This window comes from Suncus etruscus, chromosome 13 (assembly GCF_024139225.1).
Source record: "Suncus etruscus isolate mSunEtr1 chromosome 13, mSunEtr1.pri.cur, whole genome shotgun sequence".
In the NCBI taxonomy this organism is placed as follows: domain Eukaryota; kingdom Metazoa; phylum Chordata; class Mammalia; order Eulipotyphla; family Soricidae; genus Suncus; species Suncus etruscus.
This window is the reverse complement of record NC_064860.1, coordinates 45,878,160-45,893,085: the sequence shown is the minus strand read 5'-3', so window position 1 is coordinate 45,893,085 and position 14,926 is coordinate 45,878,160.

Here is a 14,926-nt window from a genome sequence, read left to right as displayed (position 1 = left end):
ATTTCTTATGTATAGGAGATAAGAGAAATCTAGACGGTAGTGATCTGTTATTGAGACAGATTTTATTTTCCAAAAGACTTCAGCATGTTTATAGACTAAAAGGAAGTTTTCTGGGGGAGGGGAGGAGAGAGGCTAAAAATATAGCAAACAGAGAGGATAATTTATCAACAAAACATGGAAGGGATGGCATTTAAAGCCAAGTGGAAGAGTGATTTTTTAGACAGGAAGGAGGACACGGTTTCCTCAGAGACTAAGATAAAAGGCTAAAAGACAAGTGCAAATATAGATAAGTGTATGGGGAGGGAGGGAGTAGTGTTTCCCCTTGATAGATTATCTTTTCTCCTTGAAGAAAGAGACAAGGTGTAAGGAGGAGGACAGACACAGAAGTAAGCATTGAATAGGAAGGTTTCAAGGATAATGGTAAACAGTGTAATGGCAACAGTGTAAGGAAGAAAGGAGCCTGAAAATTGAAAGGATCATCAAATGTCACTGAGGGCCTGACCAAATTGAGAATGCCACATATGTGGGGTGTTAAGGGGCTAGGAGGTCACTGGGAGTTCTCCAGAAGCTCTTAGACAGAAAGTAAAAGCACCTGAATTAATGCAAAGCTGAGATTTATAATACTTGGGAAAATGTAATAAAAATGTTATTGGTGAAATAAATTGGAAGATACAGATTTTATCACTCAAACTAGTATACTTGAATATTAAAGATGGAAGGTAATGAAAACACAAATCATGCTCATGGTGTGACAGCCATGGAGGTGCTAAAAAAATAAAGGGATAAAAAAATTAGGGATGTATGTGATAGTTTGTATTTTTTTACAGTGCTGATTGGCAAAAGAAAAATTGCCAAAAATTATAAGCAACCTTCGCATAATTGCATCACCTCCTCATGAAAAGATCAACAATCATTTCCTCATTTAGATTTTTATTGTTTTATCATAATATAATTTGAAGTTATTTAACATATTTTAAAAATTTCACAAGTTTTAAATTCATTAAATACTGTAGAACATAATAATGTGTCCTATCAGATAAGAAAGCTCTCTAAGATAAAAAACGTACTGTCACATCTTGAAACCATATGTTACTCATTAAAATATACATATGTATTTTTGTGACAATTTCCTGTTGCTGATTACCATGTTGTTCCAAGATGTGTATGTCCTTTTTTCAGACAAAGAAATCTTTGGGGGGAAAAAGAGAGTGGAGCATCTGTGTACTTGCTGTCTTCCTTTGTAGAATAGAGAAATTTGTGTTACTTAGAATACCTAGTGATGCCAAAAGTATTGTAAGTTGGTGTAAGTAAGGACATGGATCATCTGTTCTACGCAGAAATAATGAGCAAGTTCTAATAAATTTTTCTATTTAAAATATATGCACCCACTCAGAAGGAATTTGGCTCCTCAGTGAGAACATCTATAGGTTTGCTACCTAACCAAGGTAACAGAAATCCTTTCCTATTTGAGATACATTTGAAAAGCTCATCTTTAGGCAAAGTTCTAAATTGTAACAGTGAAGGTTTAAATTAACATTGATAATTAAAAGTATTAAATGGTCCCCAAGCCAAAGTCAACAACAAAAGAATCAAGAAACCCAAACTGTAACAAATAAAATACAAAATGGACATGCTATATTAGTAATTCATGTAGCTAAGATTGGAGGTATGGGATGAATACTGGGAACTACGGTGGAGGGAAATCAACACTGGTAGTGAGAATGGCCCTAAATCACTCTCACTATATACGTAAAATACAACTGTCTTGATAAAATTTAAAATAAAATAAAACTCTCAATAACCAAAAATAATGTATTAAACAGCTACAAGAAATTTTTTGTTTGTTTTTTGGACTACATCCAGCAGTACTCAGGATTTACTTCTGGATCTGTGCTTAGGAGTTACTCCTGGAAGTGCTGGTAGGACCATATGAGATGCTGGGGATCCAACCTGGGTTGATACGTGCAAGACAAATGCACTAGCCACTGTGTTGGCTCTGGCCCCAGTTAAGGGAAAACTTTTAATCCTTCCACCTTGTTCAAGGAGTCACATCTAGTTACAACTAAAATCAATTGTATTATATTAAGATCTAGCTGAGTGCCAATTACTGCATAGATTTTCTTTATAAAATTGAGACCAATATGTACATTATTGGGGGTCACACTTAGTGATACTCAATTATTACTCCTGAATCTACATAGAAATCACTCCTGGTAGTAGTTTTTGGGTGAACCATTCATTGGGGATCAAACCAGAGTGTATTATATATGCAGTGCATAATTTTATTCAGTTAATTGTACCCCTAAAACATACATAGACTATAAAACTAATGTTATTACAAGGAAATTTTTAGCCACACCCAGATGTGTTCAGGGATGACTCTTGGTGCTGAGCTCAGGAGTCACTCCTGGTGATACTCAGGGATTATATGGGAGGCAGGGTTTAAACCAGGGGTCTCAAATTCAATTTACCTGCAGGCCGCAGGAGGCAAAGTCGGAGTGAGGTAGGAATTTCACCAAAATAAGTAAGCAAATCAAGAATAATGTGATATTTGAAGGTCAGCAGCGGGCCACAAAATGTTGTACAGAGGGCCGCAAACGGCCCGTAGGCCGCGAGTTTGAGACCCCTGGTTTAGACCAAGGTCCACTGTATGCAAAGCAAGTGCCCTATCCACTGTACTTTTGCATCAGACTCTAAAAATGCTGTGAAAATCTATTGTCCTTGAAGAGCCGGAGCAGTGGCACAAATAGTAGGGTGTTTGCCTTGCATGCGCTAACCTAGGACTAACAGCGGATCAATGCCTCTGAGTCCCACATGGTCCCCAAATCAGGAGCGATTTCTGAGTGCATAGGAAGGAGTAACCCCTGAACATCACCAAGTCTGACCTCAAAAAACAAAAAAAAAACTATTGTCCTTGAATTATAACACTGAGATTACTAATGAGGAGTGGGAGTGAGGAGAATGGAAAGTGGGTTAAAGGTGACATGAGGATCACCATGGAGAGAAATGGGCACTTTGGTGGCAGTGAGAAGGCACAGTAAATTAATAATAAATAAGATCATTAGCATTGACAATATTGTGAGCATGTTTTCTATCTACAATTAAAAATTCCATTTAAATATCACAAATTTCATTGACTTCTTTTGGAAGTCAATAAAGCGTCACCGCGATCCTAACTAAATATGCTGCTGTTCAATTTTAAAACAACTAAATTTTTATAGTCTTAAACTTTTTTTTGGGGGGAGGGTAATTGGCCATACCAGGCAATATTCAAGAATTACTTCTAGTTCAGCACTCAAGAATCATATCTAGTGGACTCAGAGAATCATTTTGGATGTTGGGGATCAAGTCTGGATCAGCTGCATGCAAGGAAAGCATGAACTATACTATCACTCCATCCCTGAATTCTTATTTTATTAATGCTTATATTACATATAAAATATAATTATTGTATACTGTTTGCAACTGAGTATAAGCAAAGCAAAATTGTGATTATTTTTCAATATCACAAAATGCAATTATATTTATCTAAAAATGTTTTTGCTTTAAGTGCTAGGACACCAACCTTGGACCTTGTACATACAAGACAATGGTAGCCTATTAATCTGGAAAACTTATATAAAGCAGGTTCTATTTCAAAATTATACAAGTAAATCAGATCTTCAGAGCCTTAGCATAAGGAAAGTGTGAATCTTCCACTCTCTTTAATTTATGCCTGATCTCCCTGAGACCCAAGGAAGAGGAAAATCTAGAGAGAACATGAAGATAGTACTGCATTGAATGAAAAAAATAAAATTCGGACCATGAATGAAAATATCCAGTTAGAATACAAAAAGAAAGAGAGCTACACAGAGAACAAATTCAATGTATTGATTTAGGATTCTAGCATGCCTGTTGTACTGAACAAGTTATTCCTATGAATCACAAAGTTCCATTAGAGGAGACAAAGAATAATGTTGGAATTGTAGAATAAATCATCCCTAGAGATCTTACAGAACTGTGAGACATTGGCCCATCCATAGGCCTGTCACTCAGAGTAAAGAGATTTCTCAGAAAAGTAGATCCCAAATGGGGGAGGTTACCCCATCCCCCATTCTTCCTGTAACCTTATCTGCTAATAAGACCTGCCCATTTCTGGGAGGGATCTTTGGTAGGTAACAAAAGGTTTGGCCTGAAGGGCAGAAGAGGATTAGGAGGATTTTGGAGGATTTGAAGGATGGATTGAGAGAGAAGCATGAGGAGAGAGATGGCTGAGAGACAAGGTACAATGCAGGGCTGAATAGGAATCCAACGTGTTGGCCAGGGCATGAATAAAGCTGATGTCTCTTGGAACCTGACTGCCTGTGAGTTTTCTCCCCACCGCTATCCTGAACTTTGCAGACCCGCAGGCTAGAGGTTGACAACACGTGGCCTGGGCTGGAGGAGAAAGTACTTATCTCACCATCCACCACCATACAGCCCAATCCCAGGGCTTTTATTCTATAGGGGGACACTTCAATAGTTGGGAAAATTACTTCACAGGTCTCATTACAGTCATTAATGTCATTACAGTCAGCATGTTGTGAAAAGGTCAAGGAATATACAAGATAGTTCACATAACTTACATACCCAATGTCTATATTATTTAAAGAAAGACAAGATCTAAATTGTTGATAGTAGATTACTATTATCTGGCATGTCCAAATATATTAAAACAAAGGAAGCCTAAAATTATTCTATAACTTCTCAAGTGTAGTTCAATAGCTAAGATATAGAACCAACCTAGATAAGTGGATATATGATACATATACACAATGGGAGAATATGCAGCTGCAGGAAGGATAAAATAATGCAATTATCTGCAACTTGAATGGAACAAGCAGATCCTATGTTAAGTGAAGCATGCCAGAGGACAAACACTAGAGGATCTCACTTATCTGTAGCATATAAAATAAATGGTCAAGGTACTGCAATGTAGTACAGGGCAAATGTCTAGCTCACATGACCACAGAGATTAAGGAGTAGAAGGACAGAGAAGGAAAGAAATCAAGATGAGAAGTCATGGGAAAGAGGGACTTTGGGTAAGCCAGTAATGTGAGAAAGTGGTTTTGCTACATAACCACAGCATCCACCACACTGAAAACAAGAAATCCAAACTTTAAAATGTCAAAGAGACAGGTTGAAGGGGCAGAAAGGAACTTGAGAAATCCTGGTGGGGAGAAGTTGACACTGGTGGTGGATTAGTGCTGGAACATTATAAATCTAACACTGAATTGCCAATAACTTTGAAAAGCATAGGTCTTTAAATAAATTATGTTTCTAAAGAGACAAATTAGGCTGGAACAAATAGTTCAGTGGGAAGGGTACTGGCCTTAAATGTGGCTGACCCGGGTTCAATCCCCAGCACCCCATATGGTTTCACACCTCCAGAAGTAATCACTGAGTAGAGAACAAAGAATAAGTCTTGAGGACTTCCATGGGTAGTCCCTTCTTCAAAAAAAAAAAACAATAAAGCGAGCAAATAAATTAAAAATAAATAATGTGGCCATATTGAGGTCTTAAAATCTCTGTAGAAATGTGCTCACTAATATAAAAGGGGTTGGGTAGAAAGCCCAATGAGGGTGTTTTTTTTTTCACCAGAACCACTTGGCTCCCAGAGAATTACCAGGAGTTACCCCCAAGCTTAGAATCAGGGGTAGCCTCTGAGAATCACAAGTTGTAATGCAACCTCCCCAAAATAAGATAAAGAAATACATAAAAATAAAAAGAGAAATCAAACAAGAAACAACTATATTATTGAAATTAACATTTCAATAATACAATGTCTAAGTGAAATATTCAAAGAATGGACTTAATATCAAATTTAACAAACTGATCAGCAAAACCAACATCCAAGGCCACAGTGTGGAATTTTGTTCAACAGGCACACTTCTGCAATCATTACAGTGCACCCTGCACCATGGTCTAGGTTAGCGCATGCAAGGCAAATGCCCTACCACTTGCGCCACCGCTTGGAACCCCAGATCTTTCATAAGATCTTTAATCTTCCTCCCTGTTGATGTTTAAGATGTTACAGGTTTAACCTTCACCATGTCCCTAATGACCATCAGTTCCTTTTCATTACCATCATCCTAATACAAGACTAAATTAGTTTCCTTGTCTCCAAATTAGTTTCCAAATCATTATTAGTTTCCTAGTCATTTAAGGACCTGTATTTTGTTTCCTCCCTCTGTTTCTTTACTTTTTTTTTATACCATTAGCATTTTCAAAAGTAGACTAACTTCTAAGGCATTTATTCCTGTGTGTGTGCATATTGTGATTAGTATATGGCTGTTGGTAATATTCAAAGAAAGAAGTGAATATATCCAGAACCATAAAGCAAAAATTCTTAAGCGTAAATCCAAGAATCAAAAAAAGGAAAGAATACAAACTCAATATTTTTTTCAGGAATAAAATTCAAGTTTGTAACCTTATGTAAGTCTTGGATGCTGATAATGAAAAGAAAAGAAAAAAGAACACAATTGGAATAAGAACCTGAACAATAATAATGCCAGTTTCTGAGCAGGTCACAGAAGCAGGAGACTCAAATATAAATCAATATCAATATCAATATAAATATGTTTGACACAAAGGACACACAAAATTATTGGGATTAATGAAGCATGTTTATTTGTAAATGATCACATCATTGACTAAGATAGTAATGAATTTACTCTGGGGATATAGCCAAGATGAGAACTCCAGCTTCTAGAAACATCTTGGCATCTTTTTATTCCCCTAAACAACAATCAGAATTTTCATAAAGACAATAAATTTCTGCAGGGTTCGGGTGATTTCTGTTCAGCAGGATCTGAAGTGACTATGCAGCATTAATAAGATAAAAGCCTTAGAAATATAATTTTAGAAGCAAAGAGAAAAAAAACTTATGGCTTAACAACAATAACATCTTCTGGAGACAAACACTGGGTATCCACAGCATCCAGAGCCATATCCGGAGCCATAGCCACAGCCATATCCAGAGCCATAGCCACAGCCATATCCAGATCCATAGCCACAGCCATAACCAGAACCAAAGCCACAGCCATAGCCGGAGCCATAACCACAGCCATATCTGGAACCAAAGCCACAGCCATATCCGGAACCATAGCCACAGCCATATCCGGAACCATAGCCACAGCCATATCCGGAACCATAGCCACAGCCATATCCGGAACCATAGCCACAGCCATATCCGGAACCATAGCCATAGCTACCACAGCATCTGGAGGTTTGGCAACACATGGTGTCTAAAGGTGTTCAGTTGTTCCTAAGAGGACCAGGTGGAAGTGTCTGAAGTCTGAATGCCATCTCTTGACCAGAGAGCCTTTTTATACTCTTTCAGAAATGGGTAGAGCATGAGACATAATGTCTGTGGTCTCATTACACATCAATTTTCATTTTTATAAAGCTTATCATACTAAGCACAACAATTTCGTCAGGTAATCATGGTCAAAAGTTGGCCCGAGCTGCTCAGAGGAATTTAAATAAAACATGTAGACTACACATTGAACAGGTAAGTACTGTGAAATATAAGGAATGTAATCAAGCCTAATTTAGCTTTTTACTCTGAGTGGAATGAATACCTACATGGACCTTGAAGATGCTTCTCAATACTTACAGGACTTTAAGCTAGAAGGAGAGACAAACAGTAGGTAAATTAAACAAGGCATTCACATTATGTTTGCAAGAAAGCAAATTTAATCCAGCCAGAATATGCACTGAGCACAGGGCCAGGAGTAACCCCTGAGCATCACTGGGTGTGGCCCCCAAAAAAAGATCATATCTGAAAAAATTTTACTTCATCTTAGCCCTTAATATATTTAAAATAATCTATACATTTTATATCTGAAAGAGAGCAATTGCAAAGTGAGTAAGACTAATGTTTTATTGCACTTGTGGTTTCCTAACGACATTAGAATGATGTGAATGGATACTAACAGCATGTAAGTTTTTCAGCATAAGAATTTTTTCTAATAAGTGGCACTTTGCGCACCAAGAAAGACTATTTTATCAAGTGCCCTGTTATTAAATGTGCATAAGCCCAGGCACCACTATTACAGTCATTTGGGGAAAATTTCAAACATAAGGAGAGTAAAATTAACCAAAATTAGACATTCATCCCTATCCTTCCCATATTTTAAGATAAATTAGAATCACATTTAACATTTGGAACTTCATAGTGAAAGTGATCATGGAAATATCTCAAAAATAAAAACAATTTTTATGGTTCTCTATATAGGAGAAGACCCAGGTACTAAATTCTTTGACTTTAGAATTCTAATCCTTAGGGGCCAGAGTGGTAGCACAGAGGTAGGGAGTTTGCCTTGCACGTGGCTGACCCAGGACAGATCAGAGGTGGCTGGTGTGTGTGTGTGTGTGTGTGTGTGTGTGTGTGTGTGTGTGAGTGTGTGTGTGTGTGTGTGTGTGTTGATCTCTGACATCCTATATGGTTCCTCAAATCAGGAGTGATTTCGAGTGCAGAGCCAGGAGTAACCCCTGGGCCCTGCCAGGTATGTCCAGAAAATCCCCCCCAAAATTTCATTCTTCATTAGTAACCTAGAAACTCTATAACAACTGAACTCAATATTTAAATAACTGAATTCCAAGAGTTCTTCACATACTGAAAAAAAATTTTGTTCTTGAAAATAATAAGGGAGGGGCCAGAGCAATGACACAGAAGTAGAGCATTTATCTTGCACACAGCTGACCCAGGACAAACTTCGAATCAATCCCCCAGTGCATAGCCAGGATCACCAGCATGGCCCAAAAATTAAAAAAAAAAAAAAGGAAAGAAAAGAATAAGGGAAAAAGAGGATGAATTGATTTCTTGGTGAAATAAAACCACAACTAATGAAATGGTTGGTATGTAATTTCAGGTACTGAATATTGATTTTTATGTGCTATTAAAAATAATAAAATATTTTATTCCCACAATCTGAAAATTCAAAACAGATAAGAGTGTCTAAAATCTATAGAAGTAAAAATGATTAAATTTAAGTATACACATGGTATCTAGAAAATAGAAAGAAGGAAGGCAGGTTTCAGGTCTCAAAGAATACAGGAATGCAGGAGAGGTCTTTTTTTATTAAAAAAAAAAAAAGAGGAAACTTCGTGTAGAAATAGGATGGGCAAATAGGAGTATAGGAGTTTTTAAACTGTTCAAGAAAGAAAACTTTCTTCAAATAGGAAATCTTTTTTTCAGAAACTTTTCATATGTTGGTAGTTTATTGTGGTATCTATTATCCTTCCAGTAAAAATATAATCAATAATAGTTTTAAGGAATATTCACAGGCATACACAATAATAATAAAAGATTACTATAGGATATGTAGCACAATATAATTATAAATTAATGTAATATATATTATAGTATATTATTATATAGGAAATAGTGGATAACCTCCTCAGAGTTTAAGGAGCCTGATTTTCATGCTTTCTACCCAGGTTCAATCCCAGGCACCATATGAGGTCTCCTGAGCAATGCTAGAAGTAACCCTTAATCAGCATTGACAATACCTGAAACTTGCTTCTAATTTTGGCAGAGGTTAGAAACTATTCTATGACTATATTTGATCTTTCAGGGTTGGTAGATGAAACAAAGATAAATGGATTTGAATTTTATATAAGAATATACTCAGCAACAGTCTGCATGCAGGGAAGATCGCTCCACATTTAATGATATGCTGAAACTAGAGGATGCTCTACATCAGCCTGACATCGATGAAAGAAATGCACAGAATCCAGAGTCTTTAAATATAAAAGTCTGATATCAACTATAGCTAAAGTGTGCAAAAGTTTCACCGGGACCTTGAGATTGACTGGAGTTGAATAGACTGGTATGCCTGGAACCCAGAGTCTGTCTTATGCCAATAAACTTCTGGGGTGAGGACTTTTTGTAATCAAGTCAAGGACTTTTTTTCCATTTTCTCCATTTTTCTGGACCTATGCAAACATTGGCGATTGCCACTATCACACCTTTACTATATTTTTTTTACTCATCCTTTAAGGAAAAAAAATACAACTTACTGAACTTAAAAACAAATTACTGTAGTAGAATGCCTGTCTCGAATACAGGTAGAGGATAGAAAGGGGGGAGGGGGTGAAGGGGGGTGTTCTGGTTATGACTGTAACCCAAATATGATCATGTTACTTAAATAAAAATATATTCAATAAAAATATATTTCAAAAATTATGAGGGCATATTTTCTAAATTTGCCTACTTTAGTTAGTTATATAGCAAAGACATTTTGCAAATGTCCTGGAGAAACCTTAATTGTAATCTTGAAACTCTCTGAGTAGAGATTCCTATGAAACTAAGCCAAAACTTCTGATCCACCAAGACTGTGTGATAATAAATGGATGTTCTAAAATGCTTTTATAGCAGGGGCCCTATAATAGTCTCCAAATTAACTGTAAAAATTATACCTGACTCAGTAGCCTGGAGTCCATATTTGGGTATCAGCCCAGACTAAGAGAACTTTCATATCAGTGAGCTTCCAGAAGAGATTTACTCTGAAGTGAAAGCAACAAGGTTAAAATAACATAGAGGCACTATCAGGCATCATTGACAGAACTGAGAGGTGAAGAAATTTGGAAGATTAATTTTATCTAATCCCCGCAGTGATATTGGGAAGTTCGGCTTGAAGGACTCTGAGACTTGGGGAGATTTTGTAGTAAAGTGGTTTCGTAATAAAATGACTCAACATGGGAAGTAATGAGCTCCTTGTTAACAGCAAAATGCAAGACCCCAACTATTAGAGAAGTGACTGTGTAGCATCACACAGCCCATATGCTGGATCTTGCAGATATATTCTGTCCATTTTAGCAAGTTCCCTAACCTTTGGGTACCTCAAACCTCAGTATTCTAATTTACTTATTATCTCTTTCACATTTTTTGAAGGAATGATGATTAATAAGAGGAAGATTCAATGAATAGCAAAAAAGATACATTGAAATAAAGAAAACTAAACATTTTTATTGTTGCTTTGGGGTCACACCCGGTAGTGCTCAGGGGCTACTCCTGGTTCTATGCCCAGAAATCGCTCCTGGAAAGCTCGAGAGACCACATAGGATGCCGGGATTTGAATCTTTCTGCATGCAAGGCAAACACCCCACTTCCATGCCACCTCCCTTGCCCTAAACACATTTAAAAAAAATGTTGGGGGGCAGAGAGAGAGAGGGAGAGAGGGAGGGAGGCAGTTGAGGGAGAGAAATGGGAAAGAGGAATAAAGGGGAGAATTGTGGAAGGGGAGGAAGGAGCAACTAAGGAATAAAGAAAATGGAAGGTATAAATAAAGGAAGCAACAAAGAAAGGGAGCGAGGGTGAAATGAAAAGAAAGGAGGGAGGAAAGAAGGAAGGAAGGGAGGGAGGGAGGGAAAATGGGAAGGTGAGAGGAAGGAAGGGAGGGATGGAGAGAGGAAGGGTGGAAGGAAGGAAGGAAGGAAGGAAGGAAGGAAGGAAGGAAGGAAGGAAGGAAGGAAGGAAGGAAGGAAGGAAGGAAGGAAGGAAGGAAGGAAGGAAGGAAGGAAGGAAGGAAAGAAGGAAGGAAGGGGAGGAAGGAAAAAAGAAAAAAAGAACAAAGGGTAAAGGAACAAAGGAAGGCAAGGAGGAAGAAAGGGATGGAGGAGGCAGGGAGTGAGGAGGAAGCTAGAGCGATAATACAGGGGAGTAGAGTAGCTTCTTTGCACACAGCTGACACAGCTTTAATCTTCTGCACCCAATATCATACATACCCTGAGTCCCACCAGGAGTAATTTTTGAACAAACATGCATATTCTGTGTTAGTGTAAATGCACAAAATAATCTCTCAGGAATTCAGTTTAGAGGTTTCTTGCAAAGATAAATTCATACCACACACAGCTAATCCACTGATATACATATAAATATGCTCCTGAAAGTTTATAGCTTCATCATTGCCTAAACCTACAACAATCACAATTGTCTTCAGAAGGTGAGGTGATAAATTATGATCCATCCATTAAATCAATATTTTTGAGTTATAAAATGAAACGAAGTGTTGAGCAACAACAAATTCCAATCTACAAAGACCATATGCTGTGTTATTCTAACTCTATAAAATTCTAGAAGAGACAAAACTATAAAATAGTCAAAATATGAAGACATGGCAAGAATTAGTGGTCTCCAGAGGGAAAGGCCTGGGAAGATGTTAGAGCAATAAAAATAGACTGTATGATATTCCAGTGATTTCTCTAAGCCATTATACATGTGTCCAGAAAAAAAATCGAACATATAATAACAAGGATGAACTCTAGTTAATATTGATGTAAACAACAAACTTTGGGTGATTTTGATGCATCGGTTGCATCTGCTAACAAGTAAAGAGAGGCTGTGAGTGCTGAGGGCAGGGAGTACTCTGGAAATATCTCCACATAAATGTCTCTGGAAATCTAAAATGTTTTTACGAAGTGTGTTTGAATTATATACAAACTCTTTGTTCTATAATCTCAGAAAATTTCCATTTCTAAAAGTTAAACAAAACCTTCCTAAAACAGACCAAAAGTATACTTTGAAAAGTCAACCTAGGTTCACTGGTGAAGGCTCTTGTACATTATATGACTGTAACTCAATCATGAACAACTTTGTGGAAGAAGAAAACACCTGTGTTAGGAACAATCTTGTAACTACAGTGCTTAAATTAAAAAAATAGAAAAGGAGAGAAAGAAAGCAAGAAAGAAAGCAAGAAAGAAAGCAAGAAAGAAAGCAAGAAAGAAAGCAAGAAAGAAAGCAAGAAAGAAAGCAAGAAAGAAAGCAAGAAAGAAAGAAAGAAAGAAAGAAAGAAAGAAAGAAAGAAAGAAAGAAAGAAAGAAAGAAAGAAAGAAAGAAAGAAAGAAAGAAAGAAAGAAAGAAAGAAAGAAAGAAAGAAAGAAAGAAAGAAAGAAAGAAAGAAAGAAAGAAAGAAACAAAGAAAGAAAGAAAGAAAGAGAGAGAGAGAGAGAAAGAGAGAAAGAAAGAGAGAAAGGAAAAGAAAGAGAGAGAAAGAGAGAAAGGAAAAAAAAGAAAGAGAGAGAAAGAGAGAAAGAAAGAAAGAAAGAAAGAGAAAGAGAGAGAGAAAGAGAGAAAGAAAGATCACAAATAAGTAAATTCTTGAAAAATAATTGAACGTTAGCAAAAATTAGCTGTACATTTTAGGATAAAGTGATAACATTCACAATACAGAATAAAATTAGTAATAGTTAACAGGACCTTTTTTAAAATATATAGACAGTAATGAACAATTTACGGGATAAATTAAACCATTTAAAAAACTGGTTGGAAGTTTACATTTTCATATATGTCAAAACAATGAAGAAATAATAATAATAATTAATAATAATAATGCATTAAATCCAGAGACAGAAAGGATGTAGAGTCCTTTAACTGTGTATCTAATTATAATTATGAGTAAAATATACTTTTTTCTTTTTGTTGTTGAAGTTTGTTTTTTGAGGGGAGGCATATTCTGCTCATGGCTTAATTCTAGCTCTGCACTTAAAGATTATCATTTCTGGTGGGCTCAGGGTACTTTATGGGGTATGAGGATTCAAAACCAGGTCAGCCATGTGCAAGGCAAATACCTTATCTGCTTTACTATACAATTTAAGTATATACCTTTTTTATAAGAAGGTTATTATGAGAATAACTAAAATGTCCAATAGATGAATGGAGTAGTAAGAGGTTGTAGTACATATAAAATTGAATATTATGCCGCCATTTAAAAGATGAAACTATACAATTTTTTGCAATTTAAATGGAACTGCAGATTTAATGCTGAGAAAATAAGTCAGAAAGAGGATAAGGAACAGATTATCCATTCATCAGTGATGTATAGGGAGACAAAACAGAGGCATATAATAACAACTGTTGAGAACAAGCTCTGGATACCTAAACACAAACTGAGAGTATCAAATAAGAGGAGAGTAGGTAGACTGGAGCTGACACAGGGGCATGATGCAGATGGGGGGAGTGTTGGATAAATGATTGTGGTGATGTGAAGAAACTGTACTAATGACCATATTGCCAACACAATTGTAAACACATTACCTTAGCTTTAACCTTAAAGGCATTCAAAATACTTGCACATGCACAGTTATGCCAAACACCTGAGCCAATATTGTTTAAATGATAAGTTTAACAAATATTCAATCTCAATATATATATATATATCTTATATAAAGTGAGAAAATATTTATCTAGGAAAATATATAAATTCAAGCTCAAACAAGAATGTTGTAAAAATACATAATTCTTTATCAAACATAGCTAAAAAGAAAATATAAGGTTTATATGCTATGTGGCAATCAATGTTTCATCAAATTATCAAAAAATAGAAAAAACACCTTGTCATTAAAACAAATGCTCAAAACACATTTTAAAAATTTATTTAGGACCTGAGGAGATAGGACAGTGGATAAGGAGCCTGCCTTGTTGGTGGCAAAACCATTCTATCCCAAGTACCACATCTGATTCCTCAAATACCACCAGAACTAATTTATGAATATAGTCTTGAGTAAATCCAGACACTTCAGAATGTTTCCCTCAAAATAAAAAGAATTTTAAACTCATATTACATAGAGTAACCACCATTCTTATTTCAGATGATTTATATTGTCTTCCTATTTCTTTATAAAAAATAAAAACATTTTCTGCATATTTGCTATTATACTGCATAATTTGTACCATATTTGCTACAAAGCATTCTTTTCACTGACTTAAGTTCTTACAAGTCATACTTATTTTATTTCAACATATTATTTCATTTGTACAATAATTTTACTGTAAATATATATCGATATAATAATGTCATCAGCATCAAAATAATGTCATCAAAATTCTAGAACATCAACTTGGATCAAGATACAAGTTATGCAAGACTAAATGTGAATTATATTCAGTCCTGTACAACTTGAC